The 14,436-nt window shown below is 42.1% G+C and overlaps 1 protein-coding gene across 6 annotated transcripts in view; it reads right to left on the bottom strand.

Annotated features, from left to right (window-relative positions):
- The window catches only part of LOC112219615 (CBP80/20-dependent translation initiation factor), a 138,228-nt gene extending 124,901 nt beyond the window's left edge, over nucleotides 1-13,327 (bottom strand). For 5 of the 6 annotated variants that reach the window (XM_024381013.2, XM_042302109.1, XM_024381012.2 and 2 more), the window contains exon 1: nucleotides 13,170-13,326. The gene's annotated coding sequence lies outside the window, so the exon portion shown is untranslated. Of the gene's footprint in view, nucleotides 1-13,169 lie in introns of all 6 variants that reach the window. The other variant, XM_024381015.2, reaches the window with a different exon arrangement.
- Between the last annotated feature and the right edge of the window lie 1,109 nt (nucleotides 13,328-14,436).

Consider the following 14,436-nt stretch of genomic DNA (forward strand, 5'->3'; position numbering starts at 1 on the left):
TAAAAGTGAATGTGTAATTTCTTTCCATCTTAATGCATTTGAGCTAGTCAGTTGTGTTGTGACAAGGTAGGGGTGGTAAATAGAAGATGGGTCTATTTAGTAAAAGGCCAAGTCCATATTATGGCAAGAACAGTTCAAATAATCAAAAGAGAAGCGACAGACCATTACTTTAAGACACTAAGGTCAGTCAATGCGGAACATTTCAAGAACTTTGAAAGTTTCTTCTTGTGCAGTCACAAAAACCATCAAGCGCTATAATGAAACCGCCACAGGAAAGAAAGACCCAGAGTTACCTCTGCTGCAGAGGATACGTTCAATAGAGTTAACTGCAGCTGATTGCAGCACAAATAAATGCTTCAGAGTTCAAGTTACAGACACATCTCAACATCAACTGTTCAGAAGAGACTGCGTCAATCAGGCCTTCATGGTTGAATTGCTGTAAAGAAACCACTACTTTTTGTTTTTCCCCGTTATTTTACCAGGTAAGTTGACTGAGAACACCTTCTCATTTACAGCAAGGACCTGGGGAATAGTTCCCGGGGAGAGGAGGGGGATGAATGAGCCAAATGTAAACTGGGAATTATTAGGTGACCGTGATGGTTTGAGGGCCAGATTGGGAATTTAGCCAAGACACCGGGGTTAACACCCCTACTCTTACAATAAGTGCCATGGGATCTTTAATGACCTCAGAGAGTCAGGACACCTGTTTAACATCCCATCCGAAAGACAGCACCCTACACAGGGCAGTGTCCCCAATCACTGACCTGGGGAATTGGGATATGTATATTTTTTTTAGACCAGAGGAAAGAGTGCCTCCTACTGGCCCTCCAACAGCACTTCCAGCAGCATCTGGTCTCCCATCCAGGGACTGACCAGGACCAACCCTGCTTAGCTTCAAAAGCAAGCCAGCAGTGGTAAGCAGGTATGCTGCTGGCTACTAAAAGAACACCAATAAGAAGCAGACTTGCTTGGGCCAAGAAACACGAGCAATGAACATTAGACAGGTGGAAATCTGTCGAGTGGTCTGGTGAGTCCAAATTTTAGATTTATTGTTCCAACTATCGTGCCTTTGTGAGACGCACAAAAGTGTGGCTCCCACCGTGAAACACAGAGGTGGTGGTGGGATGGTGTGGGGGTGCTTTGCCGGTGACACTGTCAGTGATTGATTTAGAATTCAAGGCACACTTAACAAGCATGGCTACCACAGCATTCTGCAGCGATGCGCCGTCCAATCTGGTTTGCACTTAGTGGGACTATCATTTGTTTTTCCAACAGGACAATGAACCAAAACACACCTCCAGGCTGTGTCACTCAAGGAGAGTGATGGAGTGCTGCATTGGAAGACCTGGCCTCTACAATCACCCGACCTCAACCCAATTGTGATGGTTTGGGATGAGCTGGACCGCAGAGTGAAGTAAAAGCAGGCAACAAGTGCTCAGCATATGTGGGAACTCCTTCAAGGCTGTTGGAAAAGCATTCCTCATGAAGTTGGTTGAGAGAACGCAAAGAGTGTGCAACGTTCTCATTAAGGCAAAGGGTGGCTACTTTGAAGAATCTAAAATATATATTGATTTGTTTAACACTTTTGGTTACTACATGATTCCATAGTTTGATGTGTTTACTATTATTCTAGAATGTAGAAAATAGTACAAATAAAGAAAAACCCTGGAATGAGTAGCTGTCCAAACTTTTGACTGGTACTGTATGTTGACACCCCAATTAGTGGATTTGGCTATTTCAGCCACACCTGTTGATGACAGGTTTATAAAAATCGAGCACATAGCCATGCATCTCCATAGACAAACATTGGTAGGAGAATGTCCTTACTTAAAGCAGGGGTTGGAACCTAAATAATTTTCCAATCGTTTCGTTCTGAACAGAACAAAATGTGGTTCCGTTCCAATGTTCCGACCAGCAAAATAAAGTTCTGAGCGGGATCGAACGTCAAAAGTACTGGTATATTTTGTCATTTTCTGTTCCTGTTTTTTGTACGTTTAGCTCAACATTAAATTACACCAATCATGCAGTGCAGATAGCTTGCCTGCTCCACAAGCTGCTCTATAGATCAGTGAGTTGTTTACATGCGTAATGGAAACAACATGCAACTGAAATTTTGAAGGTGGGTAGAGAGAAAGAGGGTGGAGGAGAAGACTTGGCTTGAAGAACTGGGCATCTTGTGATGACAAGCATTATCTGAATTAGGCCCACAGAATTATACCTACAGAGGAACGGCTTCTATGGAGGAACTTTGAATGTCTTTGAACGTCAGAGTCGGCTTAACGTTGGACCAGAGATACATAGCTAGCTAACAAGCTTGTGTGTGCAGAGCGGCACTAGAAATAAAAACACGTGTTACCTTTTTGTAGTTAATCCAATCTGAAATGTGATAACTATAGTATTTGTAACTATCATTGAAAAAGTGAATCCATACTTCTAATTAAAAAATCTCTCTCCCCATCTTCTGAATCACGCTTGTCACATCAGTAAGCTACAGTTTAGCTTTGGAGGGGGAGGGGCAGGTAGCCTACACACTGGATGAGGTTTCTGATTGACAGGGGAGGGCTTTGCATAGGTGCTTTTTTGTGTGACTGAATGAAAGAACATGCCTGGAATGTAAAATAGCGTTATTAACCAGTTCCCATGAATTTTAAAACAACGGTTCTGCGCCGGTATAGTATAGATCAGACCCAGTTACTTCCGGCGCCGACAGAGATGGCCGCCTCGCTTCGCGTTCCTAGGAAACTATGCAGTTTTTTGTTTTTTTACGTGTTATTTCTTACACTAGTACCCCAGGTCATCTTAGGTTTCTTTACATACACCCGAGAAGAACTACTGAATATAAGATCAGCGTCAACTCACCATCAGTACGACCAAGAATATGTTTTTCGCGATGCGGATCCTGAGTTCTGCCTTACAACCAGTAACCGAGTGGATCACATGCAGCGACCAAAAAAAAAAAAAACGACTCAGAAAAAGAGGGAAACGAAGCGGTCTTCTGGTCAGACTCCGGAGACGGGCACATCGTGCACCACTCCCCAGCATTCTTCTTGCCAATGTCCAGTCTCTTGACAACAAGGTTGATGAAATCCGAGCAAGGGTAGCATTCCAGAGGGACATCAGAGACTGTAACGTTCTCTGCTTCACGGAAACATGGCTAACTGGAGAGACGCAATCCGAAGCGGTGCAGCCAGCGGGTTTCTCCACGCATCGCGCGGACAGAAACAAACATCTCTCTGGTAAGAAGACGGGCGGGGGCGTATGCCTTATGGCCAACGTGACATGGTGTGATGAAGGAAACATACAGGAACTCAAATCCTTCTGTTCACCTGATTTAGAATTCCTCACAATCAAATGTAGACCGCATTATCTACCAAGAGAATTCTCTTCGATTATAATCACAGCCGTATATATCCCCCCCCAAGCACACATCGATGGCTCTGAACGAACTTTATTTAACTCTCTGCAAACTGGAAACGATTTATCCGGAGGCTGCATTCATTGTAGCTGGGGATTTTAACAAGGCTAATCTGAAAACAAGACTCCCTAAATTTTATCAGCATATTGATTGCGCAACCAGGGGCGGAAAGACCCTGGATCATTGTTACTCTAACTTCCGCGACGCATATAAGGCCCTGCCCCGCCCCCTTTCGGAAAAGCTGACCACGACTCCATTTTGTTGATCCCTGCCTACAGACAGAAACTAAAACAAGAAGCTCCCACGCTGAGGTCTGTCCAACGCTGGTCCGACCAAGCTGACTCCACACTCCAAGACTGCTTCCATCACGTGGACTGGGAGATGTTTCGTATTGCGTCAGACAACAACATTGACGAATACGCTGATACGGTGTGCGAGTTCATTAGAACGTGCGTTGAAGATGTCGTTCCCATAGCAACGATTAAAACATTCCCTAACCAGAAACCGTGGATTGATGGCAGCATTCGTGTGAAACTGAAGGCACGAACCACTGCTTTTAATCAGGGCAAGGTGTCTGGTAACATGACTGAATACAAACAGTGCAGCTATTCCCTCCGCAAGGCTATCAAACAAGCTAAGCGCCAGTACAGAGACAAAGTAGAATCTCAATTCAACGGCTCAGACACAAGAGGTATGTGGCAGGGTCTACAGTCAATCACGGACTACAGGAAGAAACCCAGCCCAGTCACGGACCAGGATGTCTTGCTCCCAGGCAGACTAAATAACTTTTTTGCCCGCTTTGAGGACAATACAGTGCCACTGACACGGCCTGCAACGGAATCATGCGGTCTCTCCTTCACTGCAGCCGAAGTGAGTAAGACATTTAAACGTGTTAACCCTCGCAAGGCTGCAGGCCCAGACGGCATCCCCAGCCGCGCCCTCAGAGCATGCGCAGACCAGCTGGCCGGTGTGTTTACGGACATATTCAACCAATCCCTATACCAGTCTGCTGTTCCCACATGCTTCAAGAGGGCCACCATTGTTCCTGTTCCCAAGAAAGCTAAGGTAACTGAGCTAAACGACTACCGCCCGTAGCACTCACATCCGTCATCATGAAGTGCTTTGAGAGACTAGTCAAGGACCATATCACCTCCACCCTACCTGACACCCTTGACCCACTCCAATTTGCTTACCGCCCAAATAGGTCCACAGACGATGCAATCTCAACCACACTGCACACTGCCCTAACCCATCTGGACAAGAGGAATACCTATGTGAGAATGCTGTTCATCGACTACAGCTCGGCATTCAACACCATAGTACCCTCCAAGCTCGTCATCAAGCTCGAGACCCTGGGTCTCGACCCCGCCCTGTGCAACTGGGTACTGGACTTCCTGACGGGCCGCCCCCAGGTGGTGAGGGTAGGCAACAACATCTCCTCCCCGCTGATCCTCAACACTGGGGCCCCACAAGGGTGCGTTCTGAGCCCCCTCCTGTACTCCCTGTTCACCCACGACTGCGTGGCCATGCACGCCTCCAACTCAATCATCAAGTTTGCGGACGACACAACAGTGGTAGGCTTGATTACCAACAACGACGAGACGGCCTACAGGGAGGAGGTGAGGGCCCTCGGAGTGTGGTGTCAGGAAAATAACCTCACACTCAACGTCAACAAAACTAAGGAGATGATTGTGGACTTCAGGAAACAGCAGAGGGAACACCCCCATCCACATCGATGGAACAGTAGTGGAGAGGGTAGCAAGTTTTAAGTTCCTCGGCATACACATCACAGACAAACTGAATTGGTCCACTCACACAGACAGCATCGTGAGGAAGGCGCAGCAGCGCCTCTTCAACCTCAGGAGGCTGAAGAAATTCGGCTTGTCACCAAAAGCACTCACAAACTTCTACAGATGCACAATCGAGAGCATCCTGGCGGGCTGTATCACCGCCTGGTATGGCAACTGCACCGCCCTCAACCGTAAGGCTCTCCAGAGGGTAGTGAGGTCTGCACAACGCATCACCGGGGGCAAACTACCTGCCCCCCAGGACACCTACACCACCCGATGCTACAGGAAGGCCATAAAGATCATCAAGGACATCAACCACCCGAGCCACTGCCTGTTCACCCCGCTGTCATCCAGAAGGCGAGGTCAGTACAGGTGCATCAAAGCTGGGACCGAGAGACTGAAAAACAGCTTCTATCTCAAGGCCATCAGACTGTTAAACAGCCACCACTAACATTGAGTGGCTACTGCCAACACACTGTCAATGACACTGACTCTACTCCAGCCACTTTAATCATGGGAATTGATGGGAAATGATGTAAATATATCACTAGCCACTTTAAACAATGCTACCTTATATAATGTTACTTACCCTACATTGTTCATCTCATATGCATACGTTGATACTGTACTCTATATCATCGACTGCATCCTTATGTAATACATGTATCACTAGCCACTTTAACTATGCCACTTGGTTTACATACTTATCTCATATGTATATATTGTACTCGATATCATCTACTGTATCTTGCCTATGCTGCTCTGTACCATCACTCATTCATATATCCTTATGTACATATTCTTTATCCCCTTACACTGTGTATAAGACAGTAGTTTTTTTTGGAATTGTTAGTTAGATTACTTGCTCGTTATTACTGCATTGTCGGAACTAGAAGCACAAGCATTTCGCTACACTCGCATTAACATCTGCTAACCATGTGTATGTGACAAATAAAATTTGATTTGATTTGATTTGATCACTTTCGTTCCCGGTTCTGATTCTGTTCCATGAACAATTTAGGTATTTTCTATATCTGTTCCCTGAACCGGTTCCAGCTGTGGTGCACATTAATGTTAGAAACGTATCGTTCTATGTATCGTTAGCGCATCAATTTATCGCAATATGGATTTTGTCTATATCACCCAGCTCTAATATATTCCCATACTGGACTAAATCATTGGATTCTCAGGCAGCTTTAAACCGTAAAGCTGGGTGATAGACACAGCAGAATAATGTACTCACTGCTTCTAATACACTAAAAGCCTATTCTATCTAGTACAGTTCCCTGCTTATTATAATAAAACTATGTGGGTGATTTATAACTCCTTATAGACTAAGCAAATTATTCTGACATCTTCTCATCTATGGCTGCCCACACCACTTCCAATAACACCACAAATATTGCCTCAAAAAGTCTCTATACAACATTTAAGCGAGGGCTCATCCTTCATCCATGACATTAGCCTAGCTTTACTTTGTTTTGTACATCAGTAACAGTGGCGCATTCGAGGACTCAAGCCAAGGTCACATAATGATTTCTATCCAGGTCATCATAATCTCATCACTGTAGTGATACACAGGGTCAGAGGCTGTGACCACAGGACTGCATTAGTAGGCTACAGAAATCAATGCAGAGCGCTTAGGTTAGAGAACTGCCCGGCTGCAGTGGTGCAGCCTAAACTACAGAAATCAATGCAGAGCGCTTAGGTTAGAGAACTGCCTGGCTGCTGTGCTGCAGCCTAAACTGACCCGACACAAAACACTACAGCCTAGGTTGACAACCCTGCTGAAGCCCTGATAAACGAAGCTTGGGCTGTGTCTCATTCAACGTGTTCCCTTCCCTCTGCCCTCACAGAGCAGATGTTCCCATCACTTCCCTTCACAGATCTGAGAGGACTGGATATGTGAGAGGAATATGGCAGAAACTTGGTGGAGCTCATAGTGTTGTCAGTGTTATTTTTTAAGTCATTTCTACTTCAATACCAGATTTAGTATCACAATACTCGATACCAAAAAGATACTACGACAAAACAAAGGCGTATTAGCCAGTCTCAGAATGGAGCTTGATCCAGACAGATAAAATCAACTACTGCTCTGTTCAATAGGTGGGCATTTTTTTTGTTCAATATCATTACAAAATGTGTATGTCCATTTTTTAGAGACTGCCATGTATGCATTAATGAATCAATTTGACTTTGGTAAAAAACAATCTACCTACAAAACAACCTAATGGTAATTTATTTAAATGGTAAATCTCTATTGATAAACTGGGTAAATCAATATGTAACTTAGGTCTAATCACAAGACAGGTAAAGGAATATTATTCAATAGGAATGTGTGCATGCATTGAGTTACTGTGCTTGTTTTAGCTGATTTCATGGGGCTACAGATGACAAACAATCCCTTCCATTTAGGACTTAGTTTATTGTGGCAACTGTTAAGAGAACATGTACTTTAAATTGCACTGATCAACAACATTTGCATTGAAGAAGCAATCTATTATAAAAGTGTGCGCTGTATCTTTAAGAAAGTAATGATGTCATTCATGAGGCAGAGTGTGGCTGTAGAGAAAAAGAAGCGAATTTGTTTTTGGTGGCGAGGGAGACGATGTGAATTAGTAATGTGTTTTGTGGCAATCAGCTTTGAAAATCAGAGTATTTTGCGTTATGTTTAGCATATTATCACCAAAAAAGTACTAGGGTAGTGGAGTCAGCTGTAAGCTTGCAGGGAAAGTTAGCCCTACAATTAAAGCTGGAAGCTACCGGTATCGTCTTGCATTGTAAAAGTGTTCTGGACTAGCGACATTGTTGTGCAAACAGTTTCAACATTTTTACATGCCGTGTTGCATTATTAAAGTGTGTTAACTTCTGTGCAGCATGAGTGGGACGCTAACAATGCAGCCCAGACAACTCTAGCAATTAATTAGTAAGTGGATCAGGCACTTTGCTCTCCGCGCTGTAAAGGGGCTGCGCTGATAGAGACTCGATCCTCTACAAGACACATTTGACTGAAGTACCGAAAACAACAGAAATTCTAGTAGAAACAGATTTTTTTGGGGGGGGGGTAACAAAGTTTTAGTATAGCGTGCATTACTAATTCACAATACAGGTGCATGCATATTCAATAGGAGTGTGTGCATGCATTGAGTTATTGAGCTGATTTCACGGGGCTCGGATGAAAAACAATCTGTTTCTTTTCCATTTGGGACTTATTTTATTGTACTGATCAACATTTGTATAGAAGAAGTAATTGCTTCTTTTTTTACCCCCTTTTTCTCATAAATTTCATGACATCCAGTTGCAATCCAATTACGATACTGTCTCATCGCTGCAACTACCCAACGGGCTCGGGAGAGGTGAAGGTCGAGTCATGTGTCCCCTGAAACATGACCCACCAAACCGCGCTTCTTAACACCTGCCTGCTTAACCCGGAAGCCAGCTGCACCAAAGTGTCAGAGGAAACACCGTCAGTTGGACCGAAGTTAGCCTGCAGGCGCCCAGCCCACCACAAGGAATCGCTAAAGCGCGATGAGCTAAGTAAAGCCCCCCGGCCATACGATGCTGAGCCAATTGTGCGCCGCCCTATGGGACTCCCGGTCACAGCCGGTTGTGACACAGCCTGGGATCGAACCCGGGTCTGTAGTGATGAATCAAGCACTGCGATGATGTGCTGCAGCGGTCTAAGGCACTCGGGAGGCCGAAGTAATCTCTTTTATAAGAGTGAGCACGCTGTATATAAGACCCATGATGTCATTCACACAAACTGAGCAAAGATGATCTTGACTGGGAGAGATGTGAGGCGGAGGAGACAAAGTGAATGGATAAAGTGTTTGGTGGCAATCAGCTTTGAAATCAGCAATATTTTTGCGTTATGGTTTGTATATTATAACAAACAAAGTACTAGGTTAGTGAATTTATGTTAGCTTTAACAAGGAATGTTAGCCTACAAAGCTAGAAGCTACCGTTACCTTTTGCAATGTAAAATGCTCTAGCCTCTATGGACATAGTAATTTACTGTTTGCAAAACAGTTAAAAAAATTCTACATGCTATGTCACATTATTCAAGTGTGTTAACTTCTGTGCACCATTAGTGGGGAGTCCAGTGCAGGCTAGCAATGAGTAAGAGGAGCAGGCATGGTGTGCATTAGAGGTTGACCAACTATGATTTTTCAACCAAAAAAAGCCGATACCGATTAAATCGGCCGATTTATATATATATATATATTTGTGATAATGACAATTACAACAGTACTGAATGAACAAAAACCCTTTTATTTTAAATGAAATAATACATAAATAAAATCAATTTAGTCTCAAATAAATAATGAAACATGTTCAATTTGTTTTAAATAATGCAAAAACATGTGCCATGTAAAAAAAGATAACATTTAAGTTCTTTGCTCAGTACATGAGAACATATGAAAGCTGGTGGTTCAATATTCCCAGTTATGAAGTTTTAGGTTGTAGTTATTATAGGAATTATGACGTGTCAACTTTCTCTCTATACCATTTGTTTTTCATATACCTTTGACTACTGGATCTTCTTATAGGCACTTTAGTATTGCCAGCCTAATCTCTGGAGTTGATAGACTTGAAGTCATAAACAGCGCTGTGCATCACGCATGGCTAAGAGCTGCTCGCAAATGCAGTAAAGTGCTGTTTGAATGAATGCCTACGAGCCTGCTGCTGCCTACGAGCCTGCTGCTGCCTACCACCACTCAGTCAGACCGCGCTATCAAATATCAAATCATAGACTTAATTATAATAAACACACAGAATTACGAGCCTTTGGTCCATTAATATGGTCAAATCCGGAAACTATCATTTTGAAAACAAAACGTTTACTCTTTCAGTGAAATACGGAACTATTACGTATTTTGTTGAACGGGTGGCAACCATAAGTCTAAATATTGCTGTTACATTGCACAACCTTCAATGTTATGTCATAATTATGTACAATTCTGGCTAATTAATTATGGTCTTTGTTAGGAAGAAACAGTTCACAACGAGCCAGGTGGCCCAAACTGTTACATATACCCTGACTCTGCTTGCACTGAACGCACGAGAAGTGACAATTTCCCAAGATCAAATTTCCTGCTAACATGCATTTATTTTAACTAAATATGCAGGTTTAAAAATATATACTTCTGTGTATTGATTTTAAGAAAGGCGTTGATGATTATGGTTAGGTGCATTTGTGCATCGAAAGTGCTTTTTTGCAAATGCACTTTTGTTAAATCATCACCCGTTCGGCAAAGTTGAATTAGGCTGTGATTCGATGATAAATTAACAGGCACCGCATTGATTACATGCAAAGCAGGACAAGCTAGTTAACCTAGTAATATCATCAACCATGTGTAGTTAACTAGTGATTATGTGAAGATTGATTGTTTTTTTAAGATAAGTTTAATGCTAGCTAGCAACTTACCTTGGCTCATTGCAGCCACAAGGTCCTTTTGACGCTGCACTCGCGTAACAGGTGGTCAGCCTGCCACGCAGTTTCCTCATGGATTGCAATGTAATCGGCATCCAAAAAGGCTGATTACCAATTGTTATGAAAACTTGAAAATCGGCCCTAATTAATCGGTTGACCTCTAGTGTGCACTATAATGGGGTGGGTTGTGCTGAAAGACAGGCTTGATTCATGACACACATTTGACAGATGTACCAAAAGTAACACAAATTCTATATCAGTTTTTCATGTTTTAGTATTGCAAAAATACTGAAGTTTTGGTATACAGTACAACACTACTAGTATGTGACATGGGCTGTTACGTTGAGAGCTGGGCGATATAGACAAAAAAGACATCACAATAAATCAAACTATTTTGCTCAATAACGATAAACATTTCTGGACAATTAGGCTTACTTTCCATTAGGGGTAGATTTTTTTTGTGCCAAGTACAACCGAGATGGAATTGCCTATGATTTTAAAAAGTTATTTAATCTAACATATGCAGGTAATTCAAGATCGATATTTTGATGTGCAACCTATAGAATCCAGAATGATCAGATTTATTTTGGGTTCTTCAGAGATGGATTTGCCGACACCTTTGTGCGTAGGCCCAGGCTATATTATTAGCCTATTCACCACCTGAGGAAGTGTGAACTCAAAACACTTAGCAGGTATGCCAACTAAATATGACATTGTTGCTAGATAGCCATGTAGACTAATTGATCAGTAAATGTAATGCCCTACAAAACTTTCCAGTGCTAGGTCTAGGCTACTTAAGTGAAAATGGAGAGCTCTGCTTCACGGGCACTTCAAAACCATACTACATAGCCTACTCAGGTTGTAAAGTGGTGTCATGAACCAATATGCATTAAATACTCACAGAAAGCTGTGACTGCTGTCTAACTAGATCAGTAGCTGCTTTGAAAACAATATTTTTCCACAATTGCATTTTGAACAATTGTCATATGCTGGTCATATTGTCATATGAGTGGCTGTGGCTTGCACACACAGCAGCCAACAATAAAACAGGGACAGGCAGATACTTTTATAGCAGGAATCATAATGCATAGGTTATTACTGTTGACCAGTGGTTTTCGAACAAACAGAACAAAATCACCGAAAATTATGAGCTAAGCAAAATACTTTGGTAAGAGGAGGGCAATGTGAGTAGGTTAATTTTCAGTTCATTGTCCTAGCTTTATGTTAACACCCTAAGGTCGATGGCCACACCCCAGTGGAAATCAGATGTTACATAAGACTGTAGCCTACTGCACCCCATATCAACCAACTTACCAACTAGTAGTGACAAGGCTATATAGTTGTCATTCAGTAATACTGTAATGGTAATGTTCCTTACTGTACACCACATTAAGTGCCAAAGGGCACTTAATAAGAGCACATGTAAAAAATAAGATATATTATATATATATATAATATGTACATAATCAGTGTACCATCTATATATATATATATATATATATATATATGACAGACACTTATTGTATGTATGACAGACACTTCAGAACAAACTTCCTTTTGATTTCTTTTTTTTTTTTTGGGGGGTCTACCTGTTGTTCCATGTAGTGAATCTGTTATTCAGCGCAATTGTATGGGCTAATACCAGTAAGGCCAAATAAATATGGATCCTTTATTTTTATATTTAGCTAAAATTCTAAGCCTAATTTCAGTTTGTGACAAAACAAGCAGTGTAGATAATCAGTGTACCATCTTAAACACTGAAATATATTTTCAATAATCAAAAATATAGTATTTTCAGCTGTTTGAAGCTGGTGTACAAAATCAAAAGTAAAAGACTCAAAAACTAAACTTAAGGAGAAGCGTAGAAAATGGCGCACACAACAGACCTACCGCGTCTTAGACTTGCTTTCAATGACACAGATCTAGAACTACATTTATATGTGAACTTGCTCGGGTTGAACCAAAAAGTTCGATACTGCAGCGACCATAAGAATCGACTAGCTGTGTAGCTAGCTAGTTAGCAACTACTAACGTCTCAGCTGGGACAACACTTAGCGGATGGTTTGAGAGTAACACATGCTCGCTAGCTAATAATAATAACAACAACAACAACAAAAAACGTATTTTCGATATGGAATCGTTTTCAGTGTGTTTTATTTTACCGGACGCGTGCCTGAAAAACATGTTGACTATCAGAAAAAAAAGAATGACACATCTGTCCGGCCTCGGGCGCCATCACGCTAGTTAACGTTACCTACGTTAGTTTAATTCATGCTCAAACCCCAACGTTGCCTACTGTCATAACTATAAAGTTTACAAGCCGGTCACAGCTTTCTGTCGAGCCACAATCAGTTGAAATGTCTTTCATCATCATCATCATTTAGCCACACCATGTCTCAAGCAGCGAAAACATGCACAACATTGGATCTGATCACACACCGTACCTCGCTTTAGACCAACACTCAACTGGCAAACATTATTTCAGCTAGATAGCGAAAGCTAAACCATTTACAGAAAACAATATTCTCACCCAGATATTGGATTCGGACGGCTGGGGAATCCGGGATCACCTCCTGATATTAAACCCACTGTGTCATGGGTATATTTCTCGGGAGAGAAACGTATTCAGAAGGAAAAGATTACGCTCCCAGACACACAAGCAGGGGAAACGCATGAATGTGACGTTTAGTCCAGTTTGCTCGCAGGACATGTGTACGTGGAGGCTTGGATTCTGGGAGCTGGAGTTCTAGTGAGACATCGCAGTCTTGTTGAAATGTATATATTTTGTAATGATACAGGCTTATACAGACATTTTAGAAGGATCTATGAGGTTATTGGGGGACATTTGATGTGTTTTATTATTTCTGAAGTCAATTTCAGTTTATTGATGTTTTTTATTGTCCCTGTGCTGTGTTTTATCTAGGCCTATTCTAATGATATTACGGTACAAATTATCCACTGTTCAAATGTTTATTTAAATGTTATTTCATACAATTTATATTTTTGTGTTCAAATAGATTCGAAGGTACGATCCTTCTCATGCAACAGCCTGCGTTGTTATACAATAGACTGTACCATTTATTGTTATCTATAAATAAAATCAAACAACGACCATGTTTTAAGACAAGGAGTTTTTGCTTTGTTATGGTGTTAATTGATTTGAGCGCAGTGATGGGTTTTTATCTGCGTGTCCAACGAAGTAACTCAAGCAGAGAGAATCTCTTTGTGGTGTATGTAGCTAATGGCCTGTATTGTATTTTTTACTTAAGTCCACAAGTGACCCCTTGTGGGTACTGGAGGAAATACAACTTTTGCAATCATGATTGTGCAAAGACATTTTAATCAGGCAGTGTAAATGTATAGGTAACTGCCAAAGTAAAGGAAATACTTGAAATGGAGGATACAAAAGGACATTGAAAGCAGGTGCTTCCACACAGGTGTGTTTCCTAAGTTAATTAACATCCCACCATGCTTATTCATAAAAATGCCCAGTTGGCCAGAAGAATGCCCAGTTGGCTAGAAGAAGAGATCTCAGTGACTTGGCTAGAAGGGGTTTCAAAGGAGCATAGGGGGTTTAATGTGTGTGTGTGTGTGTGTGTGTGTGTGTGTGTGTGTGTGTGTGTGTGTGTGTGTGTGTGTGTGTGTGTGTGTGTGTGTGTGTGTGTGTGTATATGTGTGTGTGTGTGTGTGTGTATATATGTGTGTGTGTGTGTGTGTGTGTGTGTGTGTGTGTGTGTGTGTGTGTGTGTGTGTGTGTGTGTGTGTGTGTGTGTGTGTGTGTGTGTGTGTGTGTATAT

This window comes from Oncorhynchus tshawytscha, linkage group LG20, assembly GCF_018296145.1.
Source record: "Oncorhynchus tshawytscha isolate Ot180627B linkage group LG20, Otsh_v2.0, whole genome shotgun sequence".
NCBI classification, from domain to species: domain Eukaryota; kingdom Metazoa; phylum Chordata; class Actinopteri; order Salmoniformes; family Salmonidae; genus Oncorhynchus; species Oncorhynchus tshawytscha.